Source organism: Emydura macquarii, unplaced genomic scaffold (assembly GCF_026122565.2).
Source record: "Emydura macquarii macquarii isolate MOO-44397 ecotype Brisbane River unplaced genomic scaffold, CSIRO-AGI_Emac_v2 contig_1790, whole genome shotgun sequence".
Taxonomy (NCBI): Eukaryota; Metazoa; Chordata; order Testudines; family Chelidae; genus Emydura; species Emydura macquarii.
Window position 1 is genome coordinate 7,149,937 of NW_027131927.1, and position 14,421 is coordinate 7,164,357.

Genomic DNA, 14,421 nt, shown 5'->3' on the forward strand with positions numbered 1-14,421 from the left:
TGCAACCACATAGCATCCCCGTGGCAGCTGCAGCAATTGCATAGCATTCGGAAATAATTTATCATATTTTTAGTATGATTTTAGCAGCTGGAAGAAAGGAGGAGAGTCAACACCATATAATTAGCCGACACTGCGGATTGCCAGTGAGTGCCCCATGAAAATTTGAGAACCTCTGGCTAGCATAATAATTTCTGTCATTGAGTACTACAGTTAAATACAGTAAGGTGTCTAAGGTGTGATTCAGCTTTAACTTTCAGCATGCACTAAAGTTTAGCCCTACCCAGAGCACAATTAAGCATGGACTTAACTTAGGCAAAAGCTTATGTCCCATTGACTTTAAAATAAATCAAAGTAAGGAATTTAAGTCAATGGAAGTTAATCAGGTGCTTAAGTGATTTATTGACTCAGGGTTTAAGTATTGAAACTGACCTTTTTAAATAATACTTTCAGTAAATTTTACATAGAGAAAATACAAAGAAAAATGCTGACTGAAAAAGAGGAAAATAAAGCAGATGGTTAATAATAATGATACTTTACAGTTATACTTCCGAGTCTATCTGAGGATCCCTATGGCCTTTACAAATATCAGCGAATTAAGGCTCACAACACCCTTGGGAGGAAGAGAGTATTATTATCTCCATTTTACAGATTGGGAAACTGAAACACAGGAAGGTTAAATGACTTGACAACCCACTATCCAATAAAATATCATTATAATTATGATTACACTGTAAGCCAGATCCAATCTGAACAATTCTCATTTTATAATAATTTGAGTGCGTGCCCTGCTCTACCTAATGGGACTAATCTGCAGGGAGATTCGGGTTAGATATTAGGAAAACCTTTGTAACTGTGAGGGTAATGAAGATCTGGAATAGGCTTCCAAGGGAGGCTGTGGAATCCCCATCACTGGAGTTTTAAGTACAGTTTGGACAAACACCTGTCAGGGATGATCTAGCTTGACTTGATCCTGCCTCAGCGCAAGGAGCTGGACTTGATGGCCTCTCGAGGTCTCTTCCAGCCCTACATTTCTTTGATTCTACCAAGGACTGAGTTTCATTTTACTCTTGTTTAACTACTAATACCTCATGCTAACAATGTGCTTTTTATGCTACTGTAAATAAGAATTCCTTTTGCTCATCAGGAGCCCAATCCTACAGTCTTTACTCAGGCAAAACTGCTATTCATTCCAGTGGGGATTGTGCCTGAGGGAGAAGCACAGGGTCTGGCATACACACAGTGCCTGTTTACAATCATATCCTGTGCATTTTATGACAAAATAAATACTGTTTAAAAGGCTATGGGTTGGATTTTTCTAGAGTACTCAGCATTGGCCTTACTCTGCTTTCAACAGCACCCTAAAAACGTATAGGAACCAAGTATAATTTATACCCATTTAAAGCCATAAAGTTAATATGCGGTGCCTAAAGCCATCTGAAATAACATGGTTTTTTAGCTAATCTAAAAGAGGGCTAGCTCCTTGCTCCTCCGTCTGAGTGGGAGGACATTTCACTGCAATGGGAACACAGAGGCAAAAGATAGAAGTAGTATTCTCCTTGCTCTTGTATGTCCCAAACTCCAGCAGCCCTTCTCACCAAAGAACATAAAGGAGTCAGAAGCTCCTTTCCAAAGAGGGCATATCACTGGTATTAGAGCAGGTCGCTGATGTGGGGGGGAGGGGAGGGCAAAGGAGGCAATTGCCCAGGGGCCAGGAGATTTTAAGGGGGCCCAGCGATTTTAAAAGGGGCCCAGGTCATGGGCGGCAGGGTGAAAGCTTCCCCTTGGGGAGGCTAGCTCCCCATCCTACCTCTTCCACCCATAGCCCCCAACCACAGTCCACCCCTGCTCCACCCCAGGCCCTACCCCCATCCCCTCACCACCACATCCCTCCCCACTTGGCCCCCCCTCCTCTCTTCCAAACACCCCTTTCCCCACTTGCCCTCCCCGCAGCCACGTCCTCCCTCGGTGTCCCCCCCCCCCCGTCACTTGCTATATGCGTCCCTCCTTTCCTCCCCTGCTCACCCGCCTGCCACTGCTCGCCATGTCCCTCTTCCCCCTCTCCCCTCTCAGCCCCCTCAGCTGTCGCTCGCCACCTGGGGGAAGGAGGAGTGTGGAAAAGAGGAGGGGGACCAAGAGATGGGGGGGAGAGATGCGGTGGCAAGTGGGCAAGTGGGGAGGGGGAAGGGCGGGGCCTGGATGGGCTGTGGGCGAGGCCAAGGGTTTAAGGGGTGGGGCTGTTCTGCCCCGAGGTCTGGAATTTCTGTTGGCGGGCCTGTACTAGAGTTTGGGGGCAGCTAAGCAAATGTAGTATATTGCCCATCCACACTTCTCAATGCAACACCTGTGCCCTGTTTTATCAAAGCTTTCAAGCAGATAGACTAGTCAGTATTCATTATTGACTGGCCAACGGCCTTCCACAGACTTCTCAAAATAGGAACAATTGTGTGGCTCTTTTTGCAGATCAAATAAACATGTGAGGGGCTAAATGGATCTCTCTCTTGCAGTGAAGTGTCACCTTCTTCATTTATTGTGAATGAGAAATATATCAGACTAATATCAGCTTCAGCAAACTAGAGGGATCTGAACTTGGGCTCTTGTGGAAAGATGGATCTGGCACAGTGGTAATACAGCAGGAGGGGAAACGGATTCTGGAAGTTTGAGATGGGCCGGAATTGCATAGCTCAGATTTGAATCTAAACTTCCTTAAAATTCGGGGGAATTTGACTCCAAGGATTTTTTTAAGTCAGTAGCAGAGATGGGGGAAACTATAAGGTTTAGGATCTAGATCTCAATATGAACTTCTCCAAAATTCAAAGGTGTTTGGATCCTGAATTTTTACTGCATTTCTACTGGAAATAGCTACAACTTTAGAGAAGTAATCTCATCTGTCAGTATACCTGGCGTCTCTCTTCATCTGTCTTGTTCATTCAGATTGCAAACTCTTCAGGACAGACACTATCTCTTGCTATACATTTGTACAGCACCTAACAGCACCTTTGTACAGCACCTAACCAGGACCCTGATCTCAGGTGAGGGCCTCTAGGTACTACTGTAATATAAACAACAACGAGTAACAAGGACTTCAAACTTGATAAGGGCAAGAGTCATGTAACAATGGGCCATTGGCACATCCATTATAAGCAACTAATTTGCACAGAAGTGCAAGTACAGGTGTACAAATGAGGATTATTCATTAAACAGGTCATACATTCACACTCAAAGTGTGTGAATTAACTATTCAAATCTGATATATTTGAGTCTTATACATTTAAATTTACTTCTGTGTTTGCACTTCTTGTGTCTTCACTTCCTGTGAATACCTCAGCAAATGAGCTCACCTGCTTGAGTGTCCACACAGACAGTAACATTTAAGCTAATTTTGCAGAATGTCCCATGGAAAGGAAATCTTGAGTTTATAAACATGAGTATTCACCCCCATAGGCCTAATTTTAGGAGAGGCGGTCATTCATACAGGGAACAGAAACATAACATGTGATTAGCATTCCCTAGTAAAACAGCTCAAATTTTTACTTGGGGCTATCTGCTTTCAGTCAACCTGCACAGCCAACTTTACTCTTTGAAATTATTCAGCAAATTATTTTCAACAAGTCACAGAAAATTGTGATGTACTTGAGGACAATTTGCAAAGAGAAAAAGCAACTAAACTCATCAAATAAATGAGTTATGAATTATTTGCCCAGTTTTAAGATTTAATCAGGCAATTATTTACAATTTAGCAAGATAACTTTATTCTAAACAAAATTGTATCACAGAGGTCAGAGCTACTGACTGCAAAGAAGCCTATTGGATGGAGCTAAATGAATGTGGTTTTAATAATTCTTTAGAATTAGTATTAAATGAACATGCTATAACTGCTGTTATGAAATGTGAGTGAGGTAATATTGTTTATTGATGCTGTTATGAAAGAGAAAAGCTTTTAAGGTGAAAAGCTTGTTTCTCACCAACAGAAGTTGATCTACTAAAAGATATTGCTTCATCCCCCTTGCTTCTCTTATATCCTGGGACCAACACGGCTACAACAATACAGCAAACAATTATGAAATCTATCTATTTCAATACAATTGTCATTATATATTAATAAATAATAATAATACGCATTATTAAACTGGAATTAAGGTTGAGAATGTATATCTATGATTTAACAGTTAAAAAAACACTTAAGAAACAACAATTATAAAAACAGGAAATTCTGAGTTAGGGTTAAACTGAAAAGAAACTGTGTCTTCTGTTTATGGTAAATTAGAACCTTGTAGACCTAGGAGTCAGACTCTCACCTGGTGTAAATCAGCATAGCTCCATTAAATTCAAAGACACTCCCAGTTTATAACAGTAGAGGATCTGAGGTGAAATCTAAACCCTATTGAAGTAAATGGGGTCAGGATTTCACCACTGGCTCAGAGATGCTAATCTGTTCAAAGCCACAAGCAAAAATGTACCCAAACATACAACAAACTTACAAGTACAATGGTGGAAGCCCACAGGATGGAAACGAAACTATCATTGAACCCTCACAGGCAAATTTTCACCTGACTATGTGATCTGGAAAGGTGTGGCCTGCTGGGAAGGCACCAGATTGCTGTAGAAATTACTAGTAAACAATAGATCCTGTTACAAAGTAACAGAATAATTGTTACTATGAAGTGCATACATTTATAACACCAGTACATGGAGAATTGTACAGGATATGGTGCCCTGGTAGAATCAGAGACACCTATAGATGCAGATACAGATGAACTTTTACTGCACCTAAACAGAAGTTAATTTCCCTTTATTTATTGCCTTCAAGTCACTTCTTAAACTTAGTTGCCCTGCACCAGCTTTGAGCATTCACATGGGAACACAGCCGCTAGTGGAACAAGTCACACAGCCACTTTTTCTTTTTTTATGAATTTTTATTCCATGATCATCCTTGCTTTGCTTCATTATCCCTATATCCATGCTAGGTTTACTGCTTATCAAGGAAAAAAACAATTCTCCCTCTCAGATTCCCCTGGCAGACACCAGTTTATAAATAGTACTGGTGCATACTGGTTTTTTCAGAATACAAGAAGGTCAGAAAAAACATTTTCTTTTGAAATGAAAAAAGGAGGCAAAAACAAGAATTTTAATAACAGACTTGACATGAGAGCAGCATAATACCAGCATGAATTACACTTGGTAGCAGACTTTTATTGGAAGTCCTAGATTGCTTTGTTCCTGTCCCTGACATAATATTCAAGGCTGGGTTTATGTTTATATTTGCACAGAATGGGGTTGTTCACTAGAGTCCATGCAAATCAAACACTTGATTTATGCACCGTTCCACTGGAGGGTGTAACATTAAATTTAATTTTGTGAGGAAAGCCTGAGGTGCCTCAATGCCTGTGGCTGACATTGTGAACTAGGCAGAAAGGTGCACAAGAATTCATTACTGTTTCCAATATGCGAAATGCAGCATTTGAATGAAACATTTGTCTCTTGTCAAAAGGGAGCAATGTCTTTCTCTGTAAAAATACCCCCCCTTCTATCCCCCCTTTGATTTTATCACCAATTCAGCATACTGGGCCCTGAGGTTATGGGTGTAGCTCGGTTGCGGGGGAGTAGAGGGGTGGGGGAAATCACATGATCTTTATTGGACTGTGGAAGCATTGCCCAGGTTGGAATGCAGCTACAAAGGATAAATATCGATGTATATAAATTCAATGCTTCACAGTAGCAGACTCAGTTGAAGTAGCTAACAATATTATCCAGGCACCTTCCCAAAGACGTACATCTGATAGCTCCATGTGATCCAATGGAGTATTTTAAATTATTGCTACAGGCCTTCCCTTTTGCCTTTTATTTCAGTGGTCCTTAGATGCTCAATCGAAAGCTCTTAATGTTCATCCAACTAACTAGTTCAATATACCGTAGTGCTGGCCCAGAAATGAAACATCCATGTTTTTCCCCAAGACGAAGACATGGGGCTTTAGCTTGTCTAAATGTTTTAGGATTTTCACCCTCTCCTCCACCCTGAGTTGCGATGGATGAGCCTCAAAGTTTGGCTGTTCCATTTAGACAATAACAACAATTATCACTTTTAATCTGTAAATCCCAAAGTGCTTCAGTAAGACTCCCCATTCCACACTGGACAAAACATGGCATGGAGAGATCAAACGTCCTGCAAAGATGCACAGCAGGTCAGTGGCAGAACCCAAGTCCTCAACTCTCCATCCAGGGCCATATCCCTCTGTGCCTCAGTTCCCCCATATGTCATTCTTTCACTTTTTGTCTATCTTGTTTATTTAGTGCTTGTCTACATGAACACTGAGGGCCCAACAAGCTGGGGCATGAATCAAGCGGCCATGTGGACCCTGCTGCCACACACTAACAGGTCGCTAACGTGCTTTGCTCTACCTTGCTCTGAGACAGAGTACAGCGATGCGCACTAGGACACTGCTAGGGCATGGCCGCTGCATGCACACTGACACTTAGCATGCAGCAGGCTGGCGTGGGGTAGATTGACTCCCCAGTTTGCCATGAAATAAACATTTGTGTAGACAAACCCTTAGATCGTAAGCTCTTGGGGAAAAGATTGTGAAAGTACAGCATGGAGCAAAATGGAACTCCAATCTCCATTGGGGACTGTTGTTAATTATTATTTTTATTATAATAACATCAACAACTCTCCATCCTGCCCTTTTAAAATTCAGATGCTTCTCCAAACCATCTGAACCCCTTTGATCTGCAAAACTGGCTTGGAAATTTGCTTTCTTACAAAACTTTTGATGCTCCCTGCTTCAAGTTGGGCTCGACATAAAGCAACAGCCATTTTTATGGCATTCTGGCACCAGATGAAACTGGAGATTACACAGAAAAGAAAGAGGATGATGATGCAAAGAAAGCCACACTTTTGTGACCACTGCAAAAAAGTTTGGTTTGGGTTCACTTAGAGAAAAGGATTATGTGGTGGAAGGAAGTTCTTATTTACCCATCCATCTTCTCCCACCCTTAAGGTGCCACCCTGAAGTGCCATTTTGAACTGTGGGATGAGATAATCTCTTCTACAAATGCCCTCTCCCATACATCACTATCATCACTGGCTGCATTAACAGCTGTAGCCTCTTGACTGAAAAAGGCAGGCAGTCTCGTCTCAGAGAGCTAGACGCTGCTGCCGTATTGCGGTGCAACAAGGAGTAAAGTAGACGTCACCATCCCACTGGGGACTGTGAGCACTTCCTCCATGACATTCCCTGCCCCTGCCATCCCGAGATATTCGAGATTCAAGGTCACTCCAGTGCCCAGATCTCTCATGTGGCCGTGTTCCTGAATGTCATATGGCTTGCCAAACTTTGATAGACTCTTGATCTGAAATCTTGACGCTATTTTCTTTGTTCAGTTAATGAACAGTGTGGTGAGGAATGCACATAAGGCAAAATTGATCCACTTAACCTATCATTTGTACATATGTATGGATTTAAGCCCTTAAAAATGGATCCGGGATTAAATACCTACATGTACATTCACCAGCTGCTCAAAAATACGTGAGGGCACCATGGGAAGTTTTGCTCCTTGATTGTCTTAAAATAAAAGACTGACCAATGTCTAGAGTTTGCAGCTCTTTAGAAAGGGGTCTCCTGAACTGGCCCTGTGAGGACACTAATGCAGACGCAAGGACTCTATTCCTAGCTGCAGTGTCTTGCTCTCTAGCTGATAAGTATTGGGAGCTTGCTGAAGGCAGCATGTGGCTCCAGGAAGAAGGAAACCTGTACCATGAGCTACACTACAACAAACCTTCCATTAAAAAACAAAACAAAATAAAAAACAAAAACCTTTAGAAGAAGGTGGAAAGGTGCTAGATTGAAATACATGAGCTATAATAAATACTTCTGAGTTCAAGTGTAGCATGAACACACAAACACTGGGTAAAGCAATTTCTCCCCGAGCTTTTTTACATTAATAATGCTGGGTGTCTTTGGACACCTCTACCAAAGGCAAGTCTTCAGATGCTTCCTTCAGTGTCACCGATGCCTCACTCAGTCAGAGCAATACAAGTCATCCTGAAGCAAGAGACAGTCCTGATGGTTTGCAAAAAAATCATTTGATACCAATGATCCAGTCTCCCCTTCTTGTGCGAGATTATATAAAAGAGCTGTCTAATGACATCTGATCTTGATCAATATCCCAGATCCTTCCCAATCAGGCTTTAGACTGCAATATGGCTTGAAGGTGGTGGTATCTGCACATGTAAATGATCTATATATGCCTACGAATGAGGGATAAACCTCTAGGTTTATAATATTAGTCTATTCATGACCTTCAACACCATTGTTCATAAGGCAGTGTTGGCTCATCTACAAGCTGTGGCAAAAGTGATGGAGCCAGTTTAAGCTGATTTCACTCACTACTCTAGCATAGATATGGGAGAGTCAGTCTGACAACGTGCAATCCCACAAGGCTACATCCTGTCTCTGGTCCTATTCAAAAGACACACAGGATTTCTAGGAGAACTCATGAGAAGCTAATGGCTCCAATGCCAGCAATATGACACTCACACCCCTCTCTGCTTCTTTCTCAGCAGAGAGGGTCAACACTGTCTCCCAGTTATCCAAGTACCTGAGAGAAAGAAACACAAGGATGAAAAGTAGATGGCTCAAGCTCAACCCACTCAGATAGAAGTGATGCTGGTAAAGAGAGGAAACCTGGCTGGAGCTGCACCAGTCCTCTGGTTAATCCAGTGCTTAGTCTCAGGTGTAATTAGATTCATCATTGCTCCCAGACACTCAGATAGCAACAGTGAGAAGACATGAGCTTTTCCTCTGTCAGCTAGCCAAGAATCATACTCACACATGAGGAGCTCCCACAGTGATTGGCTTTTCATTTTCTCCAGGTTAGGTTACTACAAGGACCTTCACCTGCGGTTGACTTAAGACGTCAATGTGGAAGCTCCAGCAGTTTGAACACACCGCTGGTAGGTCTAATCTTTTTCTTTTTAAATATTTTATTAGAGTTCAAAAGAACGGCTCAGACACAGTCGAATACCAGTTGTACAACAAGCTGTGGCGAGAGAAACTCATCCCACTCAATATGAAGGAAAACTGGGGAAGCAGGGACCATGAGCAACTAGATGTTTTGCCCATTACCTTGCTTTGAAATCAAACTTTTCTCACTAGAAAACTAGTGAAAGCAATCAGGATAACAAAGCAGGAGGAAGAAGAAAAAAGAACAAAGAAGACAGGGTTAGATGAGACAAAGATATATGATTCTTCAAAGCACTGGAGCTTGGGTTTAGTTCGAATATGGATTAAAAAGTTTAGATACTTATCCAAATATCTTGAATGTGACTATTATTATTAGAGGTGGGTGGGATATGGTTTCTCATCCTGGCAGAATTTGCAAGATTTTGAAAAATTTTCCTCTCCCAAATTGGGACAAAGTCAAAAATCTCCAAAAGTTTCATAAACCAAAATTAGTTTTAAAAAAAAAAAAAAATTAGATCAGGTCAATTGAAACATTTCATTTGATCATTTTGAAATCATAGAATCATAGAGATGAAAGGGACCTCAGGAGGTCATCTAGTCCAACCCCCTGCTCAAAACAAGGCTAACCTCAGCTAAATAATCCCAGCGAAGGTTTTATCAAGCCGCAGCTTAAAAACCTCTAAAGATGGAGTTTCCACCACACCTCCCTAGGTAACCCATTCCAGTGCTTCACCACCCTGCTAGTGAAAAACGTTTTCCTAATGTTTTGATATGATTTCAACCTTCTTTTTTACCCCATCTTCTTTTTCTTTAAAATTATACATTAAATTAATTTTCAAAACAAAGTCATTGACAAGCAAAAAATGGAACTTTTCATTTCAAAACATTGAAAAGAGGGTATTTCGATAATAAAACTTGGAGACTGCCCAACTACCTGCGTGGATCTCTTTTCTATCTGGTGCAGGGTAAATGAACCTCATTTGGAATCTTTTTCCAACAAACTCAAGTCTCCTTTCTCTCAGTCTAGTACCTAATCCACAGCTGGATCCATGAAGCTGACCCAGAAGGGTACATCTACACAGCCTACGGAAGTAAGCCTGCCAGCCCTGATTGACAGACTTGTACTCCTGGAGCTCATGCAACTGCACTAAAAGTAGCAGTGTAGATGGTGCGGAGCAGGCTGGTGCTCTGGCTCTGAGCCTAGGGAGGGGATACTATCTATACAACTATTTTTAGCACGGCAGCACGAGCTCCGCATCTGTCGACTGAGGCTGGGAGCCTCGCTTCCATAGGCTGTGTAGACATACCTCAACACCTGTGCAAAGTCCCACTGAAAACTAAGGGCTCTGCATAAGAGCAGGAAGGAGTCTGGATCTGAGGGTCTGAGGCTGGATATTTCATGAGAGAACAGCCTTTCTCGTGGAATAGCCAAGACTACTTTCTTACTAGCAGTTTGTGAAGTATGAGCGTTTTGAATGATAAAATGTCATCTAGATGATTAGGTTAGGTTTGCTCTGAAGCCTGTCATCCTTCAGGTCAGAGCTTCAACTGGTGCAAATCTGCTTCAGTGAAGTCACTGAAACTACACCAATTTACACTAGCAGAGGTTCTAATGTATAGTCTCCTTAAATATGTCATCATTGACAAATACGGGAAGAGCCAGGGACAGGCTATAAACACCAGTGGGTTGTCTGAAAATGTTCCAATAACCCTCATTTTTATTATTCTGAGATATAAGATATCCAAGTCAAAACAGTCACGTTTCCATATCAAGCATCAGGATTACCAGCATACTTGATGCAAGTTAAAAAGCCTTTCCATGCCTTAATTGAATTGCAGAAACTTCTCATTTCCTTATTATCATGCATGTGGCATTTGGCCTACTGCTAAGCAGGAAGAGGCAGTTAATCCCTGCAGTTTAAAGTTTGTTAAAAATGCCGATCACTACATATTTTAAAACCCGGAAACAGTCAAACTTCCAATGTTTGAAACACAGAAGTAGGTGGATGTTCATAAAAGGCTCCATCCCTTGCTCTTTCATATACAACAGACTCAGGATTTATCTGCAAAAGAACTTAACGGAGATGATGTCACTGAACACAACAGGGCTTTTTAACTGAGAACCTAAATGTCCTCAGCTCCCCCTGAAACAATGGGACCTGAGGGTGCGCAGCACCTCACAGGATCAGGGCCTCAGTGTAAACCAAAAAAAAAAGAAAAGAAAAGAAAATGACACAATATAGCATCTGTAACATTTTGAGGTCCTAGATATGTTCCTATGCACCTCTCTGCCTTCCTTTAGGATTAATGGTGGTCAACACATCAAGAGGTGAACTGAACTCTGAGTTTTTGTTTCTTTTGCCCCACAAATAACTGCAAATACAGGATGCAGCTCCATGGGCTGCAGTTCTGCAATGCACCTCCTCCAACAAATGAAGGGTTAGGCCAGGCTACTTTGACCCTGAGATGCTTCTGCACTCACTGGGAGACTAAACCATGCCTGGCAGTCACTGTTCCAATGAGGATGAAGAGAACGGGAAAGGGCCAATAGAGGCTGCTCTGTAGGTCATAGTCCTTGAAGGTCAGCTTTCAACTCCTTCAGTGCCAAAGGGGCCAGTCAATGCAGCTTCTTCACTGACAGAGCAAGAGATGGGCTAATCCAAAACCACATCAATAACTTTTGACTTGAGCAAGGCATTTAGTGGGCATGCTAAAAAAAACTTTTATTCAGCACCTACCATCTCCTTGGTATACTGAACTAGCTCACAACTTGTTTTCAGAGGACAAAGGGCTACCATTTTTCAGCAGGATGACAATTTACTCAAAAGTCTGAACAACTCTTATCACAACATTGCATAGAACTTGTATCCATTCATTTCTTAGCAGGAAGATATTATACAATGTGCATCCCTAGTAAAGTCATCCCTGTTTTGCACAGACTAGCATATTAGACTGAGAATTTATTAGGCACATTTTCAAAAGTGCCTCAGTTACTTAAGAATTTAAGTCCTCCTGAAGGTCAATGAGATGTGTGCTCCTAAGCAACTTAAGCATATTTGAAAATGGGACTTAGATGATTTGAAATTTTCTGTTAAGTGCTTTAAGAGCCTAAGTCCCATGCTTCATTTCTGGATGAAGGCCAAACTGCACTGCTCCTGCAAAAATGAGGTGGGGGGGAAAGGAATTTGAAACTTTCCCAACAATGGAATGCAATGCAACATTAACAAACTCACTGGTTCTTCCCATTGTAAATATGCTGGAATGTTACAGCACAATCAGATTTTTTGTCTATTGAACTTGCAAAGCGAATTATAATGAAATCATAGGCATCTTGCCCAGGCATTCAGCTTGCAAACAACAAGAGAGTTGAGCTGATACTTTCAGATTTATGTCAGACCTGTCTGGCTTCTACATGCATTTTATAGGTATTCACAATAAATTAACTGCTAAAGGCCAGCTCCATAGACCCAGCATTATGCATAGCCAAGTCAGAGACTTGGGTATGAATTCCAGGCTTGGTCATCTCACTCACTAAATCAATAAAGGCGAGGAGCACCCCCAACTCCTGAATGACTCAACAGTGGCAACATCTGGATGCTCATGAGCTACTTTAAAAAAACTCTGAAGGGAGTTCAGTCCATTAGCGGCCAGAGAAAGTGATTCTTAGGTTTTTGATGAGACAAAGGAACCCTCCTCAATAGTCCTCACCACACCCCACCTGCATGTGCACAGCAGCATGAAAGTTAGAGCTGGCCGAAAACTGGATCTTTAATTCTGCAAGGAGTATTGTACATTTGGAAAAAAAATTCCATTCCAAAACAAAATGAAAGCAAAGAAAATCTCAAATTTTCCATAAAACAAAATTCCACAAAAGGCTTTGCTTTGGGTCAATCGAAAAGTTTTGTTTAGATAAAATCTAAATTTTTCTTTCTGATTTTGACTTTATATTATATAAAATAAAAAGGTTGAAACAAAAGAGTAGTTTCAAAATGGAAAAACAAAATGTTCTATTCTGAACTGGTTGAAATAGAACATTTCAACCTCATCAAAAGGCTTTTTTAAAAAAAATTTCTTCAAAAACTTTTCTGCAAAATGTTTAGCTTTCAATGAATTAGCATGTCCTGTTAGAAAAATGTTGGGTGCGAAAATTTCCAACCAGCCCTAATACAAGTGTAATATTGGGGGGTGGGGTGAGTTGCATCTATTTTTCCCCCCATCTGCATTCTGTGGCAGAAGTCCAATTTCCTCATTAGCCAACTAAGACCCCCAGTGATTTTAATTCACAATACTGCAGGACCTTAAAAAAATAAAAATAAAAAAATCTCAAGCAGTGACCCACATTAATGCAGTGACATTTTTAGAATGCTGACTAGAATCAGCACTTTATTCTCTATAATGTGCATTGATAGTCACTTTATTTTTAAATCATCTTTGATGCAAGGGGCAAAGAATGATTGAGTCTGAGAAAGAGGAGAGAGGAAAGCGTGCTGGAGATATGTCAGAACAAGGCCTGAGAAAATTGTGAGTCCAATTCTAAAATCAAAGATAAGCACCTGAAGCCAATTCTGCAGTCTTTTCACAGGCAAAAGCATCAATGAATAAGGAATTTTGCCCAAGCATAAAACCTCCAGGATTTGGCCCATCTCTTATGCTTTGTTTCATTTCACATGCAGTCTGGACAACTGCACATACCTTATCAGATCATCCAAGCTTTATAAGCATAGTTTTGATTTCCAGTCCATGAGATGAAAAGAATTATCTCCTAGACTAACAGAACAGCAATCTCAGAAAAAGAGGATGGCTGTGTTTGGGTAAAGTGTAAAACAGATAAAAATCTTTTAATGAAGTAATTGTTTCCTTTACTATATTACAACCGTATTCAGAAATTGTCCTTATGACGAGCCGTTGCACATTACATGAACCTTCTACTATATTTAGTCTTTCTGCCTTTCGTTATTCATCCAGTCTTTTCTTGGTGTGGGTTGTTTTGGTTTTTTTTTAATCCCCTTGTAGTGGCCTCCAGAGCCTGTTTGGAGCAATATTGTGAAGCAAATGACCAGACATAATGACTTTCCAAGGTCCTTGTGATTCCTTATTAACATTCAGTTAGCATAAGTCCTGACTTTATTATTGACTACATTGAATACACAATACACTGACCTCTGCCATCTGCAACTAAATCTCTTCCTGCAGATCTATCAAAGTGATTTCATACACAGAGGAAGTAGAAGAAAACAAAGCAGTAGCTACTTGTCTTTTCTGTCCCAAGAAACTTTAACACTCTGGGGGAAAGGCTGCCTTTGCTAATGCTTTTTTAGAGTAATTAGTATTCCATGCCTTCATCACTTTTGCTAAATATTGGAGTATATTTCCAAGGGGAAAAAACATGCCATACTAAAAAAAACCCATTAAAATCTTGGTAGAATCAAAGTAATGATAGACAGCAATATTATGAGCTAAA